Consider the following 9,599-nt stretch of genomic DNA (forward strand, 5'->3'; position numbering starts at 1 on the left):
TCTGGAATGATCCTGAGCTCATGTTACTGTCTAAGAAAAGCTACACAGGCTCTTCTCTTGTTTGTTCAAAACTGTTGTAAAATTTCTACGCAATAACATTTATACTGGAATAATGTAACTTTGTCAGTATCATTACACCACTTATTCAGATCATCCTGAAATATTATGTATTCAGACTGTACCTTTAACTCCTAATAATGAGCTCCAAGAGCCAGTGTGTGGTGATTGACAGATTGTCTGGTCCACTCACAGTGTGCAGGGTGGATTTGCTTTTAGCCCTTTAGCTAAGTCAATATCTCAAAGCCATTAACAGAGGATCAAATTGTGAATTAAAAATGCGCATTATTCTGACTTCCCCTCTCACTCTCTCTGTCTCTCTCTCTCACTTCGTCTCCTCTTCCAACCCTTCCTCCCCCTTTCTTGCAAGATGCTACGGCAAGTTAATTGCATTATTCCACACATTCCCGGATCTTTGCATCTCATGTACCAATGGGTTTGGGGGGTGGGGGGAGCACACACTCACATACACACACACGTACACTGAGACTGCTATTGCAGGCTTTGATTTATTTAGAAGAAAGTCTCATCCCAAAGACAGGCAAAGGACGCATTCTCAGAATCAAAAAGAGGCCTTCATTTTATAGAGGAATATTCGATTTGACTGACTGGGTTGTCACGGAGACAGGCATGCATTATGACAGCAGGGCTAACTGCCTGATTGAACAATACGAAAACAAGCGAGTCAGAAATCACAGGGACCCAGACATCCCCCCGATGTTTATTTCTGAGGACTTAGACTAAAGCACCTTAATTTGACAAGACAGGGGAACAGGAGAGAGAATCTTGGGACCAAGAGGTTTACAGTAGGTGATGGACAAAGAGGAAACAATAATACTACTTGAATGTTTATGTAAGTGTAATAGTAATAATTAATTAGATTTACGTGAATTTGAATGTGAAATGTGAGCCAGTGGTCAACCTGCAGCAGACTGATGAACAGAATGTAAATTAATTATAAAATGGGTAAAAACCAATACCAATAAAAAAAAAACCCATACTAAACCCCAAGTAAAAAACAAATGGTGAAAACCTTTGGTAAGCAAAAAACAAAAACTTATTTTATTTTGTACCATTATAAATACAATCATTACTCAAGAATCATACCTAAACTTTTAATATCATTTCCTCAGTAAACAACAAAATGAAATCAGTTCAGTAATGTTTGTGATCACAGAAACAGAAAATCAGTTCTCTCATAGTCTCTCATGTAAAAGGGTTATTGTGTTCAAGAGTGCACACATTTTATTTACCACTACTGTTTCTACACATTACTGTGCAGGGTTGGATGCGAGAGTGTTGCAATACAAAGCAATTCTTTTTCTCATCTCTTTGTCAAATTATAAAAAAAAGTAAAAAAATCCTGTTCTTTGTAATTGAATGCCTTGAGCATTACAATAACAACCCATCCATTAGTTTAGCTGTCAAGAGTTTATACAGAAGTGCAGCTACTCCACACACACAAAAATATACCTGGCCTTATTTTTCTGCCTACTCTATCTCATGTCCACACAAGTGTTTGGATGTTTCAGAGGTGGTACAAAGTAGGAATCTACACAGGTACATCTCATTATTACTGAAAGTACAAACAATAATAATGGCATTAAACTTTCATTTTATTATTCTCTTATTCATCTTAGTAAGTGCTATAAATTATTGAGTAACTGCAATAAAACTTATTGGAAATAAGTGTGTATACTGTTATATAATCCTGAATCCCATCTGGGTTTCTTATGTATTCTACTTTATGTAGATGCATCATAAAGTATAACAGACGCCTCAGGAACTAAAAAACTAAAATCTACAATCCATCAATTATCAAGAGCTCTCTAGCTTTACATCATCTAGCTGGTTTTATTCTTTACAAACACCCACCCACACACACACACACACACACACACAAACAATGTTTTTATATTATTTATTTATTTAGAAACCCACACACACGTAGGACAGTTTCCAGTTTAGCAGTTAAACAAGCTCCTTTGTAGAGGGCCTGACTGCCGTTTGGAGGAGTGTAATCTCTCCCACACCTGCAGAGAAGCTAAGCGGAAAGAGATTTATGGGTGTGGAATAGATGACACAGAAACACCTGGCACTTACAAACAGGCTGTTCTGCACCTTCCACAGATCTTCAATGTGGGACATGAGAGATCGAGCAGGCACTGATTAGACGCAGCACATTTTCAAAGATACAATCTAAAATTATTGCCACCTTTGTAAAACAGCTCTATTCCTTTTAATCCTTTAGTCCTTTTAGAACCTTCTCTTTTAATGCTTGATGAGATCTGAATACAGAATTTCACTAAATGCTTTAGTGACCCATGTCCCCGCTTGTGGACTTCTCGTCAGCTCACATGTTTTCAATACGTTTTAGGTTAAAGAACTACGATGGCCAGGTCTAAAATTGATTCTGTGCTGCTATCTTGGTGACACTGTACCTTTTCCAGGCTCTACAGAGTTGTGAATGCATCCACAATTTAAAGTCAGTCCTAATACACATAAGTTCCTCATGGCACTACATTGTGGCATGTTATCCATGTAACAGTCAAGCACTAGACAACTGGCAGGTTTCCCTGTTGTACTGAATTTAGTAAAAAGGTTCCAGAAAAAGATGTCTGTATATTTATTGCAAAATCATATTCATGTTGAGTTTGGAAAGCCTCAACATGAGCACACACTTGTAAAAAGGTTTCCCAGTGCCTCTGGGTGTTGTCTGTGTTCATCAAACTGAAATTAAAGTAAATAGCATTAGCCATCTAGGCACTTTAATTTAGTGTAGGTCTGTATGCATGTTTGGAGGATCATTAAATATATCAGACCATTATAACGGGAAAACAGAAGAGAGTTACTACTCATTATACCATATCGTCGCTTTTTCCAGGAAATTAAAAAACTGCGTATTTTTTTGAGTTATTAAACATTGTATCGTTAAAGTTGTTATTATACCTTATACCTTATATTGCTATCACATACCGTTGTGTACCAACATTAACACAACATTTTCCCAAAGTCACGTTTTATCGGAGATACAAGCTTTATGACTTGGGAGCAGGGAGATACGAGATTATGCTGTCATTGATAAGAATGGTACGGACACAGACGTCGCTGCTGCCAGCAGTGTTCAATAAAGTCTGCGGTCACGTTGAGCCTTTTGACAAGAGAAAAGGCTTCAATAGTTAACCAAAGCTAATGACTGTAGTTACATACATCTTCCTAAACTCTAGTTTAAAGGTTTAAGAGCTATAAGTGATGCAATACAAAACACGATAAGCTGATTAGGCTGGGTGGAAATTAGTCTAATCTGCTCGCAAACGTACCTTCGTGGCTCATGGGTTTCTTTCTGCACAGAAGCATTACAGCTATCGATTTTTAACAAAACAGACCTACTCAAATGTATCTAACCTAGCTATTTTCACTTGTTAGTGTCCAAGAGAGGCATTGTCTATAAGTAGGCTGACTTAAAGTCAGTAAAATAATAATAAAAACAATAATTTAATAGTGGTATCCAAAACATTCAATTTAATTCAAATTTTATATTATAAAAAACATTTTAAAACGTCAATGAACATGTATAATAAGCAGTAATAAATAGATATTTAAAATACATCAATAACACAGATAAACATCGATAAAATCATAGTTAAAAGGATAGTTCACCCAAAAAATAAAATTAAATATAGCTGCAAACAGCAATGGCGGGCCCTCGCACGTTTGTTTATCGCTATACGGTGCCTCCCAGAAAACAATGCATGGTGGGCAAGTGCATCAAGTGGGTAAGTATCAGTGGACTATTTTATGTTGTTACTGACCCATTTGGGGACTGTAGGTAAATGAAACCCCACATTTTAGACAAACAGGGGCGCTAGTGAGCCACTTAAGAAACACACCTTTGTCTGACCTTTTTGTCCACACTTAACAGCCGACAAATGTGATGTATGTGTCAAATTTCAAGTTAATCTAAGCACGCCAAAAGCCTTAAATATGCCTGAAATAAAAGTAAACTTTGACACAATGCCATGGCAACAGTGTTTGAGATATCAAAAATCCGTTCGCAATTTTGCATCTCCAATATCTCTGCGTCATGGTGGCCACGTCTGGTCTCAATTGCATGAATCCCCTAGGAGGAGTATTTAAAAGTTTACCGCATGCAGCTGACAAAAAATCCACCTTTGTGACTGACACACTTCCTGGGGTCTGTTGGTGGCGCTATACCCGGGACTCACAATAAGCACATCGATGCGATCGGAATCCTTGGCCGAACATACACACATGTCATCACAATAAGACATTTTTTGCTTTAGATATTAGACACTTTCTGTTTCTTTGAATTCGCCATAATTAGTTGCCTCGCCATGGCAACACCGTTTGAGATATCAAAAATCCCTTCGCAATTTAGCAAATGCAATGTCTCAGCATCATGTTCACCACGTTTGATGTCAATCGCATGAATTCCCTAGGAGGAGTATTTAAAAGTTCACCACATGCAACTGTTGTGACTGACACACTTCCTGGCGCCTGTTGGTGGCGCTATGTCCGAGATTCACAATAGGCACATAGATGCGATCGGAATCCCTGGCCGAACATACACACCGCGTGTCATCCCAATAAGACATTTTTTGCTTTAGCTATTAGACACTTCCTGTTTCTTTGAATTCGCCATAACTTTGTCGCCTCGCCATGGCAGCACCGTTCGAGATATCAAAAATCCCTTCGCAATTTAGCAAGTGCAATGTCGCGGCATCATGTTCACCACGTTTGATGTCAATCACATGAATTCCCTAGGAGGAGTATTTAAAAGTTCACCGCATCCACTTATAAAACAATCCAAAATGGCCGACTTCCTGTTGGGCGGAGCTCATAGTTTAGAGCGCGAAAGTTGTTCGGGTCGATGAGATCTATATGCGTCCCAACTCTCGTACATGTGCGTACATAATTGCCCGATCTGTGCACCAATGTTTGTTTTTGCATTACAGGGGGCGCTACAGAGCCCCCCTGCCATGTCCGTATTCCAGCCTTTGCCCAATCCTAGTGTCACACGACTCTGACGTGTGCCAAATTTCAAGAGTTTTTGAGCATGGTAAGTGACCCCAATTGGCCAATGTGTGGGAAAAAAAAAAAAAAAAAAAAAAATAATACTCCTGAGCAAAAACAATAGGGCTTCGCACCATTCGGTGCTCGGGCCCTAATAAAGTTCAAATTATCGTTTCACTACGTTATACGGCATGTTTACCTATAATAACGAGGCAAAAAGCCAGCCAGCTTGCTTAAAGTGATGAGCATGACGGTTGAACATAACGGTTTGCCTTGACATTGTAAGATACAATCCTATCTTATCTGCAATGCACAGGGTTCAGTCCGGGTTGCAGTGGATTGTCTTGCGCTAAATTCCTGTCCTCAGACGAGCACCAGAACTAGCGAGGGTCAAGATTTTTTTTCTTTGAGCCCCACGAAAATCACTTTAGATATCACTTTAAGACGTGATTCGTTGCGACTCTTCTTGAGGAGAAATATGCCGCGCAGCTCTCCCGCGGAGTGAAGAAGAGGTGGAGTTACGAGATTCCTCAGACAGTTGAAGTGTCCAATGGAGTTAAGAGATTTGCCTTCAAGCTATTTTCAAGACTTTAGATTGGTTAATAACGTATAAAAATAACAGATCCATGTGGGGACTGACCCATAGTATCGATATGTGAAAAAATAAGAAATTGACCAAATTTGGACATACGAGGTTTCCACCCGACAGCGACGATATTTAATGTAAAATAAAAAACACAAAGAACTAGATTTGTAAAGTTTGTCGTGACAAACTTTGATGTTGGCTTTGATGATGCAAGTATTCGCAAAGGCCGGTGCTTTTTGGAGGCGAGTGGACATAAGGATCAGTGTTACGTTTGGAAGCAAGTAAACAGAAAGCTTGTTCATGTTGTGCAAATTCTTTATTTTCATGTGACATCACGTGACGTCATGTGACATCATCAGAATACACGTGAGGAAGTTCCCCTCATTGTTCTGAGTGTTTTGATATGTCACATGTCCATGTTGTAAAAAGTTTTTTTATTTTGCATATATTGGGGGCGGGGCTGCGGCACAACCGGAAGGCCAGTCGGTACACCAATTTAAAAGTTTGTTCAGAGTATCACCCTAAAGGAGCTGGCCGAGTTTGGTGTAGATAGTTCGAAAGCTTGCCAAGTTCTAAACCTCCAAATTGTATAATGGGATTCTATGGGAAAAAAGGCCAATTTGAGACCCAGTACCAGAAGTACCGGAACTCGGATCGCTTAGAAAAGTAAGAGCAACAAACTTCAGACCAGGTTCTACAACATATCCGAATTTGGTGGATGTGGCTCGAAAGCCCTAGGAGGAGTTACTCTTTATAAATTTTTGTCTAAGCTTAAATAGGAAAACAGAAAACAAAGCTTCTACAAAGCTTCTACATAGGAAAACAGAATAGGAAAACAGAATTAAAGTTCTACAAAGCCAACATAAATATGCCACCATTTGAGCTAACAATAAGTTTGTTTACAACTAGACAACAATTCCACAATAAAGCTAAGGTAAGGTGATTATTACCTAGCTACAATAGGAACTAACTAGATTTGTAAAGTTCATCGTGACAAACATTGATGTTGGCTTTGACGAGGCAAGTATTCGCAAAGGCCGGTGCTTTTTGGAGGCGAGTGGACATAAGGGACAGTGTTACTTTTGGATGCAAGTGGACAGAAAGATAGGGTGTCAAAACATTTGGAGGCAAGTGGAGACGAGCATGTGACGTCATCCGAATACTCCTGAGGAAGTTCCCCTCATTGGGCTGAGTGTTTTGATATATCACATGTCCATGTTGTGCAAAATTTTTTATTTTCACGTGACATCACGTGACGTCATCAGAATACCCGTGATTGTTCATTGTTCTGAGTGTTTTGATGTGTCACATGTCCATGTTGTAAAAAGTTTTTTGATTTTGCATATATTGGGGGTGGGGCTGCGGCACAACCGAAAGGCCAGTCGGTACACCAATTTAAAGTTTGTTCAGAGTATCACCCTAAAGGAGCTGGCCGAGTTTGGTGTAGATAGTTCGAAAGCTTGCCGAGTTATAAACCTCCAAAATTTATAGTGGGAGTCTATGGGAAAAAAGGCCATTTTGAGACCCGGTACCGGAAGTACCGGTACTCGGATCGCTTAGAAAAGTAATAGCAACAAACTTCAGACCAGCGTCTATAACATATCCGAATTTGGTTCATGTGGCTCGAAAGCCCAAGGCCGCATTAAATTTTATAAATTTTTGTCTAAGCTGAAATAGGAAAACAGAAAACAAAGCTTCTACAAAGCCAACATAATTAAAAATGTCTTATCTGTGCAGCTAAAGCTAATTCCATTCTCCTCTTATAATCAATTTAGAGCGGATTTTTTACCAAATTCATCATGTTAGGTGTATTCATGTAACAAACTCCTGCCAGATCCTACATGACAGCCCTGACTATGAGTTACTGTTACAGCTGTTTCAGGGAGACTCATGGCAGCTCAGGAACTAACACTGAGGTATTATTTCTTTCATAACCAAGTAAGGATTAGCAAAAAAAATCAAAGACACTGCAGCTGTGCACAGTAATTAGGTTTAGGTAACACTCTGATTCGATTCAGGTAAGCATGCATGACTCACACAGTATCACACCAATGAAGTCAACAGCTCATCCCTACATTGTTTGCAAAGATAGTGAAGATTAAGATGATAAATGTGTTGTGCATGAAAACAGTTGAACTTTTGTTGGGTGAATCAACACTCCACTGTTGCTTGGCTTCGTTCCTGATGGAATATAGATAACACCAGGTCAGCTGTGGAGCAGATTACCTAACGCAACTCATGCATTACTCCAGTAGCTAGAGTGAGTCTAAAAATTCATTATGAAAATATGTCAACTAAAGTAGTATTATACACCATGTTTACAAACCTAATACATGGATTAAAAGGCCATGGTGTAGGCATACACATAGCCACACAGACATAGCCACCCAGTATAAGTACTTTTGGATGCAACCATGTTCTCAGACAAGATCTACTACACACACCATGCTCTCGACAGGAGTGTGATTGGGGTAATAGCAATAAGAGCTGATATAGCACTGTAAACATCATTTTGTGGCTAAGAGACAATGCTACCTTAACCAGTAGTAGCACAGAAGTGTGAGTATGAGAGAGAGAGAGTGGGAAATAGCGAGAGATAGATAGAGAGAGAGAGAGAGAGAGAGAGAGAGAGAGAGAGAGAGAGAGAGAGAGAGAGAACGAGAGAGAGAAATATTAACTGTCTGACTATATGCATTTATGTAAACAATAGCACCATTTTGTATACAAATGGAGAAAGGCCACTGGAAGCAGATGCTTTTGAATAATGAATCATTATTGAGGTGAAAGGGAGATGTCTTCTAAGGTGTGTGTGTGTGTGTGTGTGTGTGTGTGTGTGTGTGTGTGTGTGTATGCATTTTAACCAATAAAAGACTTCTGCATAGCAATACTTAAATTAATATATTCATTTTTTTTAAACCACATGTGACAAATCAGATACAAATATAGCACTACAGAACACACAGCTTAGTTTCTTTATATCTTCTAGTCTCTTTAGAATTGAATCTTCTCTTCAGAGCTCTGAACAACACAAAGCACCCTTTTCGAGTACATAGTGATAGGCGATAAATCCTATTAATTCTGCACTCTCTATCTATCTTATCATCCCACTGCACACCCAAGACCTCCATCAAATCCTATGTCCACATTTTGGTCAACTTATACTTTGGTAACTGAATTTGTTTCTCACAGATCCACTTGGACATCCAGTCTAAGATATCTAAATGATAAAAGGAAATGAAGGTACAAACTTAACAGCAAGTATGGAAATCTGCAGGTAGCATAACATGTATTACCTAGACAGTAATAATATGATATATTACTTTATTGTTTTGCAGAAGCCCAAATATGACTGCTCAATCTTTCGAGCACAATATGGCATGTTTATTTATAATCATTTTGCTGTATAAATTGTTGTCCATATTCTTTCGTCATTTCCAAGAACCACAGTCACCACAACATAACATAGATAACTATGAACACTGAAAACTGAACTTATTACATTGTACTTCTGTAATTGCAAACTAATTGAAATTATGAGAGCATTTACATCAGCTCTTCCCCTCACAGTTAACCACATGCGCCACAAAATAATTTACAGATATTTTACAGTTTTGTGTGTGTGTGTATGTGTGTGTGTTTTAATTAGAGATCATCAACACCCAAATCAGATGGCAGATATTAATGAGCAAGTGGAGGAATAGTAATAGGCAGTTTTTCTTTTAATTAAAAAACCTCCGTAAATAATCACCTCATAATCCACCTGTCAGAACAGATCCGCAGCCCCGTAAAATAACGATGGCCTGCACTGTGCAATAAGGCACAAAGTGTGCACACACACACATACACACATGCATACACACACCTTGCTATCTTTCTGAGGACCTTCCATTTACATAATTATTATAACAGCTAAATGTCCCCA

Source organism: Tachysurus vachellii, chromosome 5 (genome assembly GCF_030014155.1).
Source record: "Tachysurus vachellii isolate PV-2020 chromosome 5, HZAU_Pvac_v1, whole genome shotgun sequence".
Taxonomy (NCBI): Eukaryota; Metazoa; Chordata; class Actinopteri; order Siluriformes; family Bagridae; genus Tachysurus; species Tachysurus vachellii.